The 20,039-nt window shown below is 38.5% G+C and overlaps 1 long non-coding RNA gene across 14 annotated transcripts in view; it reads right to left on the reverse strand.

Annotated features, from left to right (window-relative positions):
* LOC119533829 overlaps positions 1-17,617 on the reverse strand; it is a 42,790-nt gene extending 25,173 nt beyond the window's left edge. For 13 of the 14 annotated variants that reach the window (XR_005216891.1, XR_005216898.1, XR_005216892.1 and 10 more), the window contains exon 1: positions 4,288-14,406. This is a non-coding gene — a long non-coding RNA (uncharacterized LOC119533829). Of the gene's footprint in view, positions 1-4,287; positions 14,407-17,540 lie in introns of those variants that run through there. The other variant, XR_005216896.1, reaches the window with a different exon arrangement.
* Positions 17,618-20,039: the final 2,422 nt, after the last annotated feature.

Here is a 20,039-nt window from a genome sequence, read left to right on the forward strand (position 1 = left end):
TATAGAACATCTATTAACTGGTAAAACTGGCCAAGCTGGTTGAATTCAGTAAATGCCGCAGTGACTTCTGCTTACCTAGAACCTGTATCTATTTTTTTTTTTTTTTTTTTCCCAATCAGAGGGAGAGTTGGGGCAACAGCTCCAGTGTCTAGACAGCTTTGGAGTCATGGAAACAAAACTATTTTCTGTCCCTTTGATTTTTAATTTGTATCTTGATTCAAAATCACATCTGAATGAGCAGAAGTGCTCTCCAACATCCTCCCTCCCACCTGAATCCAGAAGAGAGCTATCAAGTTCTCTCTGTTGCAAGTCAGAAAAAAAAAAAAAAAAAAAAGGTTTAGGATCAATCCCTCTAAACTCAACATTTAATTGGTCAAAATCTAATAACTCTATGGATTAGATCAATTCATTTGGTTAATTAGAGGTATAAGGGCAACTTATCCTCAAAGTTTGACTGCTTAAAAATTGATCATGATGGAAATTTTGAGATTTTTTTATGCCTACAAGAGCCACTGCTATTGTCCCCTTAAAAATGTTGCACACTAAATCATCACCGCCATAATCATAATATACGTTGTTCATTAACTTCCTGCCCTGGTATATCATACTACCAAGTACTTTACATGTAGTATCACATTTAGTTCTCACAACGCCTCTAACAATGCAGGCACTATGATTATCCCCAGTCAATAGACAAAGAATTTGAGGGTTAGATTGGTACCTGCCCCCAGGAATAAAATGTTGATTCTTATCCAGGTGGTTGAACTTCAGAATTCTGTTTTTATGTTGGAGGACGTAAACTGGGACTTAAATCACTCATTCATTTACATGATATGGGTTATATCAACTCATTATTATCCCCTAAAACAAATGTGTGTTCTCCCATGCCCTCCTCACCTTTATAACAGTGAGAGGTGGCAGATCTTTATTTTCAATGATATCTCCTGCTGATACGCTTATACAACTTTACTTTAATGATAACCTTGAAGTATTTGTTCTTTCAAAAGCTTGATTTTGAGAAATAATATTTCTAGAGGGTTACCTAAAAGATACCTAGTTCATATATCCTTCTAGTCTAGATTTGACTACTGGAGAAAACCAGACCAACAAAAAACTGTGAACTTCGGCTAGCCTTTTGGTCCTCCATGGAATCACTTTTACTGAATTGTTATTGGAATTACGCTTTTGGGCCTAAACGGAGGAATGTTATAAGAAAAATACTCATAACAGCACTCTTCTTAGTATGCTGTTTAGGAAGTTTTTCACTCATCACTCAGTATTTTCCTTATAAATACTCAAGGAAAATTGCTTCTTAATATCTCTGAGCCTGGGAGTAAAAAGGCAAAAACAACAGAAAACAAAACAAAACAAAACAATGAAAACAAAAAACCTTTCTTTTGGAAACTTAATGTATTATTTTATGGATAATGTGAATTAACAGATATCTCATTTTTCCATTATCTCTAGCCACTTGGAAGCAACTTAAATGTAGTGTTATGTAGAATATGTGGGATTAATTTCTGTGTGTGTTAATTGCCCTTTTGATTTCTTCTTATTCTTTTATCTTGATTTTCTATTTTTCCTGTTTTTCTATCTGAATGTTGACTTCAAAGTTTCCTGACTGATTAAAAAACGTACATGTATACTTTACTTTAAATAGCCTTTGCCATGAATACAATTCAATCCTAATAATCCCTGGTGGTTTGGACCTGTATGTACTCTAGGAAAACAGGTTCTTAAACTTAATTCATTCCTGTAGGCATGAACCCTTTGTAAGTAGGACCTTTTGATGAGGTTACTTCAGTTAAGAAGTGGCCCACCTCAATCAGGATGGATCTTATTCCTGTTACTAGAGTCCTTTATAAGCAGAATGAAATTCAGCAGACAGAGAAAGCCACAGGAAGCAAGAAGCTGAAATTCAACAGAACCTGCAAGAGAATGGAGAGGGCAAGAGAGATCACCACGTGCACTGCCATGTGACAGGAGCCAAGGACCAAGGATCACTGGCATCCAGCCCCAGAATGCCACAGTCTTTGGGAAACAAGCATTGCCTTTATGATACCTTGATTTAGACTTTCTCCTGGCCTCAAAACTGTGAGTCAATAAACTCCAATTGTTTACACTAACCCATTGCATGGTATTGGTTTGAGCAGCCAAAGAAACTAAAACATCTTCTATCAAAATTCATTCAAATTTCTGATCATCTCGTCTCTCAAAGCAGACCCAGCTACATCATTTGCTGAGCCCAGTGCAAAATGAAAATGCAGGGCCAGTGGAGGCAAGGAAGTCAACCATCCCTTCCAGCAACCCTTGGAGGCCATGTGTTCCCCAGGGTGCAAGGTTGCAATGAGTAGACAGCCTAGAACCTGTCCCAGAACCTGTCTTGGGGAGACAGGTACCCCAGCCTGCATGTGAGCAAGCTCCATTGTCCTATGAGGCTTCAGTTACAAATCACAGCTCCAAGATGAAATCAGTAAGTCTTTCCAGATGACAAAGACAAAGAACTAAACCTTTCCGGCCATCAGGCATCAGGGACTGCACAGGTAGACACCCATGTGGCGGGCCCTTCCTCCACCCTTCCCAAATCTTCCAATGCATCTTCTCACACTTGCTTCCTCTGTCTTCCAATGTACCCTGGAATTCATGGAAAAATATTTCAACCCTATACACATTTAGTCTCACAATCCAGCAGTTGTTCCTCCCACAGTTGGCTTTGGGATGCCTACTGTTTTCGAGCTGTTCAAGGCAGGAGGAAACCAAATATGTTTCAGCTTCTGGCACTGTGCCCTTTCTCTCCAACTTCCCAGAATTTGACATCAGAGGCATCACCTGCATTTCTGCACAATCTTTCAGCATCCTGAGACTGTAACGCAAATAAGTTGACCATGTCCTCTCTATCTCTTCTTCTATCTTGGGCTTCAGTTCCCTCATCCTGAATGAGTTTTACCCCTTCCAGATTGAAGGTTAGGTTTTTTGATGATGAAAAGGAAAGCAAACTAAAAGCTGAACAGCTTCACTTTATGTCATCTGTGCATTGCCAGTCATCTGTTGCTATCACACCATGTGCCTGAAATGGTAACTTTTATTCTTTTGCTTACCTCAAAAGCAGCTAATAAAACCATCTCTTTTTTCTTAAAATCATTAGTAAGCCCAAGCCTACTCTGGACTTCAGCAATGTTGATTCTGTTCTTAAGTTTCCATCACTGCTTCAACCCTTGTTCTTGGTTTGGGGCCTTTCATCTTCCTTCCATGATGTTTTACACGCACTTTTATCAGAGAGCTCTTTTTTTGCAGCCGTACTGGTTCTTTTAGATACCTACCCATCTGTCCTCACCAAAATCTTCTCTGATCATTTTGTTCCGCTCTCTAACACTTTTTCCAGGTAGGTCTTGAGGGAATGCTTTTAACTTCGATACAATTGCTCTGTACCTAGATTTGGTACAGGTTGTCCAGGTCAAACCATACATAAACTATGACCATCAGCTAGTGAGAATGCCTCTAATTGGGGTCTCCAGGTTTAGCAAATAAAAATACAGGATATAGTTAAATGTGAATTTCCGATAAACAACAAACAATATTTTAGTATAAGTTAATTTGGTGACATCCTTGTACTAAAAATTATTTGCTGTTTACCTGAAATTCACATTTAACTGGGAATCTTATGTTACCTGGCAGCCCTACTATAATAGAGCTAGCTTTGCCTCTGGCAGTTCGGTTTCCTCATCTATAAAATAAGAGAGTTGGATTTTACAAATCTCTCTTTTTAAATTGTGTTCCGTGAGTCCGGTCTCTTTACTTATGCTCTCAGATGGCAAACCAGAGAGGCAGTGTAGCTTCACTGAGCAGGTGTTGGAGGAAGACTGCCCAGCTCTGATTCCCATCTCTACCACTCAGTCACTGCGTGCCTTCAGCAAATCATTTCTTCAATTTTAAAATGGAACTAATAAAAGCACGTATCTCATAGACCTAGAGCAAGGATTAAATAAGCAAATAAGTAAAATTATTCAATAGTGTCTGCCCTATATTATGCACTCAGTAAATGTCAGCTCTTATTATATGAGGGGCACACACCCTCTAGCCACAAGCCACGCGGGTCCTAATTGTCTTACCCTCTGCCAGATTTTCCTGTCTCCTGTCCGGCCACTGGAGGCATTTGGGATGGTGATACCTACTGTAAGTTATAACTGAGGATGTAAGCATGGCACCCTGAGTTCTGCCAAAATAAATATTTCACCTTCACATAACAAGTCTATCTATATTTACACCCATGATTTTCCCATTACATACCTACTTCATAATGGAAAAGCGGTCCACCTTCGACTTTCACTATAACTTGCACGATGGCAGAGACTCTTACAACTGGCCGAGAGCCCAGTCTCTCTCTCTTCCTGGCAAATCTCCACTTCTGCAACTTGCAGCAGCTAGGATGATCATGGCCTCAAGAAAGAACCTAGAAAATTCTATCATGGAGGGGAAAGCTAAACCTGGGAGAAGATTTAGTTGGTTAATGGAGGAGCAAGTAAAGGAAACAGGTCCCTTCCTTTACTGATTTTCCTCCGGGTCTCAGTTCCTGGGGTTCACACACTTCCACTCAATTCTTTGTGTTGTCATGTCACTACAAAAGAATTGGTGTTTAGAGAGCAAAGCCCCCTTTCTCCCTCCCTTCCAACTCCCCACACTTCTCACCCAGCAATTCAACTATTTAAAAATACTTTTTTTTTTTCCTTTCCAAAACATTTAGGACCCACTGGGTCACTCCAGCAATTTGAGCGTCCTGAAGAAACATTCTCGGGGCTAAAATTGGGGAACAATGGCTTGCTTCAGCTTAAATAAAAAGAGCTGGAGCAAGATAAAAAGAAGTGATCCTTAACCCTCTAATCTTCAACCCGATCTCACAAATCCAACGTGATGTGAGAAACCACCTGGGAAAACCCCGCTGTTGCCATGGAGACCATGAAATCCTGAACTACTCTCAAAGCCTGTCATCACTCTCATGCCTTTTTCGGAGGCCATGTATTTTTAAACTGATAATGTGAAGCTGGCATGGATCTTGGGCCCAGACAGCAGAGTTTTCTGTTTTGTTTTGCTTTTCTTACTTTTTTTTTTCTTTTTTTGGTAAGCTAAAGTGACCTTACTTTAAATACATACCTATTGAGAAGTACACACAACACAAAGACACCCACCTGGATAAATAAGCTTTAAGCAGACAATAAAACCTGTTGTGGGTTATAAAACAGTTGGCAGTATCCTCAGATACTCCACATTTCAAGGTAGAGAATCCTACCCCTGCTCTCTCTGCTGGCCTAGGGGGCTCCTCTTCACAGGTGGCAGGTAGAATTTAAAGGCCATTGAACACTGTGAGGTTTCCCAGTGTGGTTCAATTTTAGAAACACCTGTGATCAATTATTTCTGCTGATCTACTGTTTGGGAAAAAAAGACCCCAAGTGCCTCACTTAGCCATGGTAAGATGGCGGTGTGCATAATTGCGCATTGGGCTGTTGCATAAATCCAGGAGGCACTCAAAGGCATGAAACAGCAACTGCCTCTTTTAATTACTCCTGCCCTCACACACAATCTAGTGTTTTTGTTTGTTTGCTTTGCCATTTGTCCATCCCCTTTTCTCAAAATATACCTGACAGGAACTCATTTTAATCAGAGTCATCCAAAGAATGCCAAAACCTCAAGCTTACGTGCTGTGGTATAACAAGCAGAGTCAGAAATCCCACTCACCTAAGAAGGAAAGAATATATTTCATCAATAAATACAAATATAAGGCAAGTGTTTCACATGGCATCCCTCTGCACTTTAATCAAGTAAAAAACCAATTTATTACTCCTAATGTTTGTATTTATAACATCCTCAAAGAAGATATTTGATAGCAATATAATAAGGACACACTAATCAGAAAGGAATACTTGGCTCTGACCAGACAACTCTTATTAAATATTTTCCTAGGAGAAACATGATTTACAGCAGCTTATTGGAAAATATATTTTTAAGATATTTTATTTGAAAATTTTCCTATCATTGGTTGGATAACAATCTACTAAGGTCAATAATCCAGCTCTAGCATGAATAATAAGTAAAACTGAATACAGCTTTAAGAATTTGAAACGTGGCCCAATCCAAAATATGTTTTATAGTGACAGACAGCTATTACCATATTTTAAAGACCTAATCTGCCCCCTTAGAGTAAAACCTCCTAAATGGGGAGGGGCAGCACAGAGCTGTTACTATAATAGTTTCATCTTATTTTAGCATTAATTCAGCTAAAACGTGACTAAACTCCCACAGAGGCTGTTATAGTCAGGTTCCCATACGCAGATACCTGAATGTTTGCCAATTAAAATCCTCAGAACTCGGAATGGGTAGGCATAAACAAATGCAAATGGACTGACAAAATCCTGGGCTCTGGTTTATAAATAGTTTGAGCAGCAATTTTTTATTGGCTAAGTTTAGCTCTCACCTGGTAAGAATTTAAAATTAATCACTAGCTGCATCCTAACCTAACTGGAATATACACAACAGAGTCCCTCAAGTCTCAAATTTGATCCCAACTAAAAAGCATTAAATCTAAGGAGGTAGAAACCCAGGTTCTCTTGTGCTGATTCCAGTATGGGCCTGGGCCATTGGCCAAGAGAAGGCCTCCCATCTCTCAGAGCTTCTCTGTGGATAATGACATTTATCTCTGCATTTGCTGGTTATTGACTTGGATGGGTAAACACATAAAGCACATGGAGATGCTCAAATGAAAGATAGTTGTGGTAACATCATTCTAAGCAGGTGATTTCTGAATATGGCAACTATCTTTAATGGGAGGTAGGGGTATAGCAAAAACTCCCATTTATTAAAAAATTTAAAAAGTAAAAAAAGGCATGAAAGACTACAGAAATAAGTAACATGGCCCTAATGACAGAAACAAGAGGAATTTAAAAACAGAGATATATGAAAATATTTTTCACATTTTCAAAGTGGGCAGGTACTTCCAGAAACACTGATTGCTAAGTGGGAAGTGATACTCTAAGGTTGTCCACCCAGAAGATTCTTTAGAGGCAGATCCTCGTTTTGACAGATTGGAGAGTAGGATAGAATGTCACAATACATGCTCTAGACATGCCTCCTGAAAAGGGACAAAATCTAAGAGAGAAATACTTCCTAACAAATGTGTATAATGTCACAATAACCTGCTAATTACAGCAAACAAAAACCTTCCATCAACAATCCAGAAGTCACCCTCTAAGGATATAAGCAGTGATTTTTTTTTTTTTTAATAATAGCTGTGAAGGTTATGAATTTTCTTTTCAGAGCTTACTAATATTCTTTTCTAAATTGGAAACTTTTTAAGGATTAGGACAACTATTTTAATTAACACAGACCTTTATTTATTTATTTTTTTTGGAAGAAAGAAAACATTTCCACATCTATTAGATAGTCTATCTTAAACCCTCCCTTTATTTCTCACATTCTTCCCAATTCCAGGACAGGATTTTTATTTCCTTTATATATCTCTATATAAGAGATGCCTAAAATGGGATGCATGCCTCAATTAACAATTTGACCAAGGTTTAAAAAATAGTTGAATGGAGTAAAAATGAAGGATTCAGACGGATGCAGAGAAATATATTGCAGGGCTTCTTTCTATGCAAATAATTGATTTTTTTCCCTATGCTAATCATAATCTACTTAGGGTGTCCTACACAACCTTATTTCTATTTCTATGGCTGGCAATTGTGGCAGAAATGCACACATTTCAGGCAAGATTAAAATATGAAATTATGATGATAACATTATCTTCACACACACATTCTCTCATTTCCTGTAGCTATAAACACTTTGCTATTTAAATCATGTTTACAGCTCACTAGCCTATAGCTTCCTCCTAATTTGCACTTGATTTTTTACCAAATAGCATTTAAAAAGGACTGAGCATAACCCAAAGGCACAAGCAAAGGAAAATTGCCAAATCAAAAGTGGGAATATCAATTTGGGAAATGCAGACCTTCCTTGTAAAGGTAGAACCGTAGAAATTGCATGGCTAGGAAATCACAGATTCTTGAGCATAAAATAGACTTGTGAGAAACTAATTGCTACAGATTTTATAATGCCCAAAATAAAACACCAGGGAAAATATCATGAGCATACTGTAATGCATAAAATCTTGACACTTGTGAGAAAATACTTTAAGTATACACTGGAAGGTTGGAGCTTGTCTTTAATGTCTAATTCCTTAAACTATTTCAAACAGCTAACCATATTTGTAGCAGCACATTGAACCGGGTGTTGAGAGTGAGACAAGAAACAAAAATAGACTCTGTTCTTCTTTGAAGAATTTATATCCCAGAAGGTAGATTTTGAACAGCACAGGATCTGATGGGTGGTGAAATAGAAAACCCTCATTTTACAGTTCCAGAAATGGGGTGCCGGACAGGTGAGGAATTTGGCCAAATCACCCCCTTGTTAAAGGCAGACACTCAGAATGTCCTACAACCCAGCCTCTCGGGGCAGGAGTAGAGGCTGCTATTTTGCAATTATCACAAATGATTGTTTATCACTTCAGGAGTCTGAAGGAGGCATATGGAAAGATTACATTCCAAAGGCTTGATCACTAAAAATGCTGTGGTTGAAAACTGTAATTACCACTCTCTCAGAGTCCCATGGCACCTCCTCTGGGATTATTTGCATAAACTCATTGCCTATGACATTTCCGGAAAACAACTGTCCCAGCCCTAACAGTGTCATACAAAGAAGAAATCTCCTTACGTTAAGAAGCATAAGCTTTTGCTCCCCAACATCAGAGTTGCTGTAGTCTTAAAAAGGTAGAGTCTTGTTTTTCTATATCCAGCAAGGCACTCCATATTAATTATATTTCTCTAAAATAATCAAGAGTACTGAATATGAGAGTACTGTATTGTATATGAGGGAGACGTCTTTAAAGCCAGTCAGTTTCAATCAGAAGTTGTCTGTGGTGATAATGGGTCCTGAAGGGATGGAACTTACTTGGTTAGAAATCAAAAAGAAGAGGAAAATGGAACTTCTGGGAGCTGAGTTTCAAAAAGCCTAGGGTTTGCTGTCAAAGGAGTCAGCGTTTGAATTCCACTGTATGTTGTGAGGGTCAAATGAAATAATGGGCTGATATCAGTTATCATTATAAATTATACAAAATCATATAACCATCAACAATAGGGCATGGAGAAAGGACAAAGAAAGTTAAGGACTTGAGGGACCTAGAAAGAACTGTTCTGTGGGTTCAACCTGTATAGGAGAAAATGGAACCATGTAAGATTATGTCCATTAAACACAACCTTACACAATTTATTCCCCATCTCCAAAGTCACTCACATCATCCACTTGAAGGGAAGCAGTCCAGTGAGAAAAAGATAAGCTATTAGGATCGAGGAGCTCGGTGGGAAAACGTGTCCCCCTTTAAACATGTAGAGGTGTTAGCAATGAGGGATTGATTAATCCCTAGGGAGAGATCTTTATAGACAGAGCCTATGTTTTTCCCAGGCTCATCATGTTGTCTTATTTAGTAAATGCCTAGTAGCTTTTAATTTACTTTTCTTTTCTGAATGAGTGATCTCCCAAATATGACACGGGGATGCAACTCTTTGTTCCAAGTCATGCACACACTCCCATACACACACACACACAGTACTCAAACTGACTTTTCCTAAGCAACCCCCCCATTCCAAAAGAGATCATTAATTCTTTATATTAATTTTCCTTATACTAATAATTGTTTGCTTAAAGGTCAATTTACCTCCTACTTCCCTATCTCAACAGCAAGGGATACCTAACTCACCTATCATAAAAGACCCATGAAAGCTTCTGAGCTGCTGGATTAACCTCAACCTGAATCTTTAGTCTCCTTGTCATGGGAACCTCTTGAATGACCTTAGTGGATTTAAAATCAATGATGTACACCCATATATTACTATTAAGAAAGGACATGATCATTCCCTGAGAAAGTAGTCAGGGTGTTTATCCAATCTAGCACAGCAGAGCAACAGTGAATCGTAAGTACTTTCATTGGTAATAGTACATGATTTTTTAAAAAGGCGGGACCTCTAAATACTCAATGACTTAGACTTGAAGGAAGAATAATCTATTTAAGGCCTTCTTCACTCTCCTGACTGTGGCATGTAATAAAAGATCACATTTGTGCATTGCAATATTTTAGTAAGACTTCTCTTGCATCAAATTTTTTACCTTGACGAGAATTCAGGGCAGGTTTTTCAGGTTCCTTGGCCCAATGGTCTAATTACAAACTTTATGCAAAAACAGTGACAGGTTGCAACAGGTAATGAAATTACATAGGCAAAACCTTAGCCCACTTTTCTGACTGATGTTTGATGGGAACTAAGGAGTAGCTGACAGCGAATGCAATATTCTTCACATGTCCTTCATGTTCCCGAGTTGTGAAGTGGCCATCTCTTTATCAACATCCATTTCACACTCAGCTTGATGATGCTAACTTTAAAGGGTAAATGGATGCAATCATTTGCTCTTCCTTTTTTCTTATTCTGTTCATCACTCCTTTGGGTTTTGCTGCCTTGAAGAGAAGGCTTCTCCTGTGTACACAGTGGGAGATGTTAGACCAGTTTTCTCTTTGGGGATCTTTGTGAAATGAAAAAAATTGTTCTAGATTTTCTCCCCTTTCAAATTCCTTAAAGGAATGGACTGACATATGGCTTTTCCCAAAAGACGGCAGTAAAGAATAGAGGCAGTTTACCCCAGACCGCCACTGAATTTTCATCGTTTCATCCTAAATCTACTCCCTTTGGAATCTAACAACTGTCTCAAATTAATGTTCATGTTTTGTCTCCAATTCCAGTATTAGAAACATTTTCATTAATTCCTTCTATTTATTTATCTACTGAGCACCTATGATGTGTTCACCATTGTTAACAGTGATGGAGACACATGGGTGAATAAAACAAAATAATGTTCTCTCAAGCTTACATTCTAGAAGGAAAGTCACAAAGTCAAGTGACAGCTAAAGTTTACAGCAGAGTGAGTGAGTAACTGAGTGAAGGAATGAGGAAAGGAATGAAGGAACTCTGATTTCAGAATCGAGACCACAAAAATATAAACTTGTAGTGAGAGTATTTAAGGATTTGCTTTCTAATACAACATAAACCACAGCATAGGAAATGAAGTATTTTATCACCCTCTTTTATGTATTTGCTTTTTCAGGTTACAGAATTCCTAAGTGAGATTTCAAAAATGAAGGCACAGGCTACTCAGTGTGAGTAATTTCAGTGCTTTCTATAATCAATAGCTTTAGAAAAGCAAAACTTATTGCCTTATCAGTAGGCAGTTCAGCCCATTGAGTTACTAGATTTGATACAGCCATAATTCCTCATTGTTCCTTCAGGTTTTAATTTGGACTAGAAGAGCAACTCTTAACATTGGCTACACATTGAAATCACCAGGGAGCTATAAAAAGAATGATGCCTATGTCCTATCCCCAGACATTCTGATCTAATTGGTCTGGAGTGAGGGCTGGGCATTGGGATATTTAAATCCTCCCCAGGTAATTCTAATGCACAGCCAAGATTGAGAACCACTGCTTTAGAACACTCTAGTTAATCCATCTGCTTTCCCAGCAGGGCTCTAAGCTTCATGTTTTGCTCATCTTTTCAAATATCCAAGAGTAGATGAGTGTCAGAGTGTCAGGCTGATGAGTGCGGATGGCTATCCAATTCAATTTCTGAGAGCCTGTGATAGAGGGGTAACGTTTATTTACAAGGCGTAGCCCCAAAATCAAAATATTTACAATTTCCTCTTTAGAGGGTGAGCATAGGGGGCTGGAGTGGAGAGGAAGAGGGAGATGGAGAGGGACAAGGAGAGGGAAAACTAGGCAATTTGGGATTATGTCTTCAAAATGGGAACAGACATTTGTGGGGATACCTGTTATATGTCAACAGGTTTACACTGATTTCATTTATTTCTTACCACAGTCCTATAACCTTGCTGTTACTGTACTCACATTACAAAAGAGTCAGCTAAAGCCTGGTAACTTTCCCACAGTCACACAGCCAGTGATGACAGAGCTGTGGCTTGACCTTGGGTCTGAGTCACCCCAAGTCCTGTTCTCTCTCAACCATAAGAAATACTCACTGTATATTGGTAAATACCATAGGTTCTACAACTGTCTTCATTGGCTTATTTTTTTCTAACAACTTTCATACAAGGTTTCTGGGAAATAGGTTCCTGTGCTAACTGAAATCCAGCAGAATGAAGGCAGAATTAATCTTCTGCCTTTTTTAACTTGTTTTGATCCTAAGTGACCCATTAAAATGAGTAAGAAGCAACCTCCCAAACAAGACACTCAAGATTCTTTTTAATGTGACTATGTCCCTTGCTCCACAATTTGGTTGCCAAAACTTTCTTGCTTTATTAGATTCTTAAATCTAGTTCTTCTCCTTTAACCCTGTGCCAGAATTAGCCAAGAGCTTGCCACGTGACCCTGAGACTGTGCCGATTCACCGGCTTCCCTGTCTAGTCAGTCACTTTTTTATGGGGACAATAATGTCATTTATAACATCTGTAAAATTAAGCATGATGTTATTCTTTTTCAGGCTTGTGGTTGCTTTTCACTGCACTCCCCATAAAGTACCAAATTCTCAGCAACTCTTACCTGTCATGAAAATATTGAGAACCTTAATCTTCCTTTCTTGGTCTTATTCTGTAGGTTAATACTCAACTCCACTCAGGGGAATGTGCTCAGCTTTTACCTTTGACTGGATGTCACTCTTTTCTATCTCTGAATCCTCAAATTTCAGTGGAATACTAGCTCAATGGGTCCTTAACTTTATTCAACCAAGTAATTCCTAAAAGCGTATTTCCTGTGTGAGGCTTTCTGGGGCTCCTCAAAAAAGGCACAGTGCCCTACACAAACATACAATGCCCATAAAATTACCCACCACTCACCAATCTCTGGGGGAGCTAGTCTTCAGCATATCAATGATGCCATAATAACGGATTATCAACATATGTTTTTGTTACTCAGTTCCATCGTCGATAAGATCTATGCATCAATGTGTTCTTTCCCTTCGATTCTAATGTTTAGAGCATAAGCTCAAACCTTGCACCCACCCCTCACCATGATTCTCATATTTGGCACAAAATTGGAGTATCATCAGAGGTGCAGCAGGTAGCAGAATTTTACTCAGATAATCCAACTGAGAAAGCTTAATGAAAAAAACTATTTAAAGACATTTTGGCAGAGTTAAGAATACCAAAGGGATATTAAGACACCTAGAGACCAGAAATAGAAGGCCTCAGTGAGCTGGGAAAATAAATATTGATCCCAGAGCTCAGTGGGAACTGGAGTCCTGGAGGAGGGGCTGCCCGGCAGGAGCTACCCCCACGGAAGGACACCTCTGCTCCCTCAGACCTGGGGCATTGAGAGAGCAGGGAAGAGATCTCTCTTCTCTGGTCCTCCTATCTTCTGCCGGTGAAGCTCATGAGCCAAACCCAACAGGAAGACAGCCAGCAACAGAACCGAGTGACACTGTCCTTCAGTGGGAGAAGAACCAGCACAATCGATTCACAGTGACATCTACTAGCAGAGAGTTGGGCATTGGAGAAAATAAATCATTTAACTTTGATTCAGCTGAGCTGCAGCCTGCTACGATTACAGGAACTTACGTGGATTTCCTAAGAGAAGGTCTGCTCAAGAAGGCATTGATTTTTGTGGTTTTATTCACCATTGTTTCTATATCACCCCTAACAATATCTAGAAAAAAACCATGTGGTCAGTAACTAACTAAATTTAAGCTTTAACATTTCATTTCCTCAAAGAGCATCTGTTAGGTGTTTTGTGAAGGCTGGTGAAGAAACAACTAGCTAAGATGAGGGTTTGTGACAAAACATGAGTCAGTAGTTTATCCTTGCCTTTACACTTCGTGGAGTCAGAAGTAGTCAAGGATGACTGAAATTTATAAATGCTATATCTGTAAATGGATTATGACTGTATGTTGATACTAAAAGGTACTCTGAGATTGGGAGTTGATTCCTTTCTTTTCTGGGTCTGTTTATTCTTTAGCTTCTATATCCTATTTCCCAAATACTAAATTACAATGCTCATTAAATCCCCAAACATCTGGCATATTTGGAAACTCTGGGCAAAATATCTATTTATAGTTTTAGAATCATTGGATTTTAATAAATATTTTTCAAGGCTTGCTAATGCACATTGTAAATACAGGTTAGCTTTAATTATTACTAAACATCTTAAGTTGCTGTCACAAAGTTTCTAATTAAACCTTTACCTCCCTTCCATACCAATCCTGTCATTTACTCTTTTGTCAAATATTAATTGCCAAATGTAAACAGAATTTCTCCTAATATAAGCTATATAACTTACTCATGCATTATGTGTCTTGTTTCTTATCTGTCTCCTCCATCACCACCTCCTCACTCCTCACTCCATCTGATAGAATGAATACAAGCTTCAGAAGGGCAGGAATTTTTGCCTCCTCTGTTTGATACTGTATTCCAAGGAACTAGAACAGTGCCTGACTTATAATAGGTAAGTCATAAATATTTGTTGCAAAGATGAAAGAATTCAGTGTTTACTCCATCTGAGACAGTGTAGTGATACTGTAGTGAAACTGCTTACCCTTACCTTTAAAATCCATACAGTAAGGAAGAAGAAGGGCTTGAATCTGAATTATCCCATAGTTCTTGCAAGAGAGGGAGTGAAGAAAAAAAGTCAGAAGGGAAGAGAGAAAAAAGAGGAGTTTGAAAAAAAAAAGATGAAGAAAAGAAAGAAGTTCTATTTCATTATTTATGTTAACATTTTGCATAGCCTAAGTGTTGTATTATTACTAGCTATTCCTGTAGTGCGAATTCCTTGTGGCCTATAGTCATCAGATGTTTGGCATCATCAGTAATTCCTAGTAGAACCGGAAGCACACTCTACCTGCAGTCCTGAATGTCCCAAACCAGTCACACCTCTGTTACTGCTATTGTTTCCTGTCTTCCCCTCCCCTACTTCCTTCTTACCTAACAAACTCCTACTCATTCTTCAAAACCAGCTCAACCACCCTTTCCACTCTCAGAGCCTCTGTGCCCATTGGCTATGCCAAGACTCTTCCATTCCTCTGGTTGATGAGAAAAATAGCTTACATTCCTTAAGGACTTACTCTATTCCAGGCACTGTTTTCATTTATTTCTCTTTGCTGACATCTTGGAGCATAGGAACTGAGGCCCAGAGAAGTTAGGGGCACCAATTTAGCTGATGTCCACTGTATTATTTTTTGCATGTGTCTTTTTAGTCCACCAAATTCTGAGTTGTTGAGGTGAAAAATCACATCGCTGATTGCTTTGTATTTTCCAAATCCCAGTACTGTACTGGACAGTTAGATGCCTAATAAATATTCATTTGACACTTTGATAATTATGCTCTTGAACTCCTAGATGTCTCCCCTCTCTGGACTCCTCCACCTCTGAGCTATCTGTTAAATGACACCAAGTTTAAAACGGTAAAATTCTCATGATATTGGCATTTGAAAAGAGACTTGAGTTGCGAATGTAATGCGGAGCCCAGAAGGAATGGTAGAATTTTAGGTTTGTGCCCACCCTGGTGTTCCTTCAGGAGGAGGGCTGCCTGGAATCCCTCGGTTTAGTTGATTCCCTACAGCTCCTGTAATTCAGTGGCATGAGAGAGTGTGGAGGAGGACTCTCAAGTCAGAGGTTGCAACTAGTTTATTCTGCCTTCCCACACACCACAGTGGAGTTTAAGTTGACTCGGGGTAGGTAATACAAACCTATGTTGCAGCTCTCTCAGAAATTGAAAGCTAAAAGAGTCCAAGTTCGGGAAGAGAGAGAAGGCTAACAAGAAATATGGCAACCAGTCCAAGGCCTTTTGTTCCTTATCTCAAACACCATGGGCAATACACGAGGACATTTCACTTTCAATAACAATTAAAACAGCAGCAGTGGCAAAACAACAATAAATCAAGCCAACTTTTGCAAGGCATTGTTATAAGTTCTTAACATACATCTGTTCAGTCAATCCTCTCAATAACCTTAACCCATTTTACAGATAGAAAAATTGAGGAACAGAAAGGGTAAGGGACTTATTGAAGCTCACACAGCTAATAGCGAAGAAGAAGAAGGAGAAGGAGAAGGAGAAAGAGAAGAAGAAAACTTCCCTTGTCCCCCCCCACACTCACACACACAAATTAAATAATGTAAATAAAAGGACACAGTTAATGATATAAGATTAGAATTTACACATAATATAGAAATAGAAAATAGAATAATATACTTTAAACATTTATGTTTATTAGAGCTAGAGAATTTGGAAAAATAAAAGAGGGTAACAATCCTGTCATTAGTTCAAATTTTGACATTTTATTTTTCATGGATATTTTTACATTTGTTTTGATATTTTTAAACTGCATTAAAATATTTATCTTGATTACTGGGTTGTTGGCACTCTTTGAAATTTATATGTGAGGCAGATGTGCTTCCCCCAACCCTGTATTACTAGATACAGGTGAAATGAATTTAGACTGTGTGGTATTGGGGAGAACTTTCCTCATGTGGAGGCCAGTTGACCAGTCAGCAGATTCACAGAATGTAAAATGAGAACTTCATTACTAGGGATAACTGAGCCAGAAAGATCAAAATCCCAAAGGATAAGCGCTAGAGTGTCAAGCTGATAACCTCAATCTGTTCCTGCCTTGACTTCCTATAATTCTAAGAATATGTTTTCTTTCTCCACAGTTGGGAATGAAGAAAAAAAGGTGATCTCTAGGTGAAATTGAAAATCCCCTGGGGCCAGAAAGTAAACGTAAAAAAATTTTGGCTCTAAAGGAAGAATTTAAAATCACAGTTCTGAGAAACTGAATATTAGGGCTAAGACTACCCCAATGGGCCACCAGTGCTAACCAAATTTTCTACTGCTTTTTCTTATAAGTTCTTCTAATTCTTAATGGGAAGAATTCCAGTTTGGTCAACTAAAGTTTGTAAAAGAGAGAAGTAAGCTATCCATCTGCCATTTGTTAATGCCAATCACTGTAGTTACCGTTTCATTTGTAACTTTGCCTCAGCCACTATACTTAAACTCATTGTTAACCTTCTACCGTAAATATAAGCCTGTTAAAGAAAAGAGCGAATGTTCAAAGAACTGTCAAATAAGTTATTCATTAAGAAATAACGAAGTGTTTGTATTCAAACTTTATTTTTATAATTTTGAGTCACTAAGGAGCTGTAATTTAATCAGAAACAAGCCTGTTAAGAGAGCAAGCTATGGGAAGAGGAGTGAATAAACACATTAAGCAATGACAAAGAAATAGAACATGGAGATTCCTAAACTATAAGACACTGAATTTGAATTTCACGTGGGAAGAAATTTGCCAGGGTGATTTTTAATATTCAGTATGTCATTTTAATTAAATTATAACTCCGAATTAGACATAAATCAACCAGACCCAATTTGGTTTCATTTTTAACACAAAGATCCTATCATCTTTAGCATTTCATTCAAAGCTAATTAAATATGGATTTATGGCTCACGGTACCTTGAAACATAGACGGACTTCCAGAACTTGCTGACCCATTGAGAAAGGAACTATTTTGAGTTTAATAACTGCATGTCCAACATTGACCACACCACTCTGCTTCTAAAAGCTAAATGTCTTTTCTGGGTGTGTAAACAAGTCTCATAAAACCCTCATTGTTTTCCATCCTTAGTAACAGTGTAAATTCACAACACATTGAAAGTCTCTGTTTGCTGCCAACACTATTTCAACACAATGGCTCCTGTTCTCTCACTTTCCAGACCCTTCCTTTCTTGGCATTCTTGTTCTACTGAACATAAGCAAAGTAAATATACACAATCTTTCCTTATTCGGACCATCTTTTTCCCTCTGTCCCCAGCAAAAATTTGCTGTTGAGGATTTTCGATTCTGGTTGTGGCTTAGTAAATGCATTTTAGCTGAGTTTATTGAATGCCTTGAAAACCAAAATGCCAGCTTAGTCTCATAATAACTATAATGTGCTCTCTGGAGGTACACTGCTGTCCTTAGCTGATGATTTAACACTTTCAAGTTGGAGAGAACTATACTAAATAAAGATGTCAGCTTACTTCTTTCCACATCAAAGATAAGCAATTAATTATACAGAAAAAAAATGTACTCCTGGAAGTCATGGGCCCAGGCATAGAATAAAAGTACTGTTATTCAATAACTAATGGAAATTAAAAGCAACAAACCACTTTGGGGAAAAAAATAGTGTTTTAGTGTATTGTTGGAAGGAAAATGATAGCTTTGATACTTAGAGGATTGTCTATATAAAAACAGGTATTTGGGCAGATTTCTTGGCTTCCATATTCCTCGGTGCAATTTTTGAGAGACTGCAGGATGCCTATAAATATAAACATTTTGGGGTCTTTTAGTGACTAAGAATCAATTGAAAAGTTTCTTTGGTCAAAAAAGAAAGAGAGACTTCCTAAAGAAGCCACGTGAAAAGGAGGAAATTCACAACATGGGAAGTCTAGTGTGAATAACAGTGAGAACAGAAGATAAAACGCTTGCAAGAAATTTGATTACTGAGGAAAAGCCTTTACAAAAAGGACTCTATCTTGGTCAGTCAACAGCATTTAGTGGTGATGCATCCTGGGCCAGTGTCAAGTTGTTTTGTAACTTTATTCTAAGGCAGGAGATTGCCAAAATGCATGGGTCAGTTGTTCTATAGTTATGACTTACATGCACGCGTGCACGCGCACACACACACACACACATTCCACAAATATTTTTTCTTAGTTAAAAAAAAAAAAAATTAGAAATTCCCTTTTGAAACTCAATGCATAGCTTGCAGCAGGAAAAAAATCTAATAATAAGGTCAACTCTCTATTGCTATGTAGATCCAATGTCCCCATTCTGGGGCTAAAGGACAGGAGCCCCTCTCACAGCATTTATCCCCCAATGTATGAGTTTACCCAGAACAAAATCCTCAAATGTAGTGGGCGCATAAATCTGGTTGATGATGATCTCTGATGCTGTTTTTCAACACCACCATGCAATCACATATTTCCCTCATCAGACAAAAAGACATTATTAAAATTGGCCTTCATCAGCCAGCTTTCTATAAAAATAATATGGTTATATAAATAAGATGCTTTACTATGGAATTTGTTGTTCTTTTTGTCATTCTCTATTTGGAAGCAAAGATCAGTCATCGTTGACAGGGATTGCTAATATATCTGTCTAGACATAATGGCAAATAGGAAAACATAGGAATCTAATAACACAGGGACAGCAACATGTTCATGTCAAAATTTGGGCCGTGTTTGGGCCAACATCTATTTTTCAAGGTGGTATCTCTAGCTGTGTTAAGGAAAGATTGATTTGCATTTTTTTTTGTTTTTTTTTGGAGATAGAGACAAAGCACTCTTACTTCAGGTTCACTGCTGGAGAAAACCTGTCTTCCTTCTCTCTCAGTAATTCAGGCTTTAGCTTGCCTCCCCTTTCCCTGTCCACATCGCACTCTGAGCCAAACAAAATCCTGAAAGCCGAGAAAAATGTCGAGACTCGGTAAAACCCAAGGCTCCCAAGAGAATCAGAGCTGGGCAGTGGTCAAAGGGCAGCTGTGTCCCAGGGTTCCCTTATATGGGACCCATTTCTCTGTAAGACAGGGAGCAACTGGACACATTTGGGAACCGAGGTGGGGGATTTTCTACTCCCACTCTCTCTCTGAACCAAACTGGGAAAACCTGGCTCAGCAACAGTCTGAAACATTAATCTAGCTGTGGTTTGTCCTGCCCTAGACTCTGTGAAACTTTATTTTGGCTGTTTGCAATGGCATAATGAGTCACGCATTTCACAAGCACTTTTCAAAAAGGGGAAACACCTTCCTGCTTGAAATGTGATTCTCTTGGAAAAGAGACTGTGTAAAAACACCAAGGAATTCATCTCCCCTCAGTGTTCCTTTTAATTCTTCCTGCTTGATTTCTGCGATGAAGACTAGTTTAAACTGTTAGAAGCCTGAAATCCAATCCTGTTAGAAATCAAGAAGCCAAA

This window comes from Choloepus didactylus, chromosome 5, assembly GCF_015220235.1.
Source record: "Choloepus didactylus isolate mChoDid1 chromosome 5, mChoDid1.pri, whole genome shotgun sequence".
NCBI lineage: Eukaryota > Metazoa > Chordata > Mammalia > Pilosa > Megalonychidae > Choloepus > Choloepus didactylus.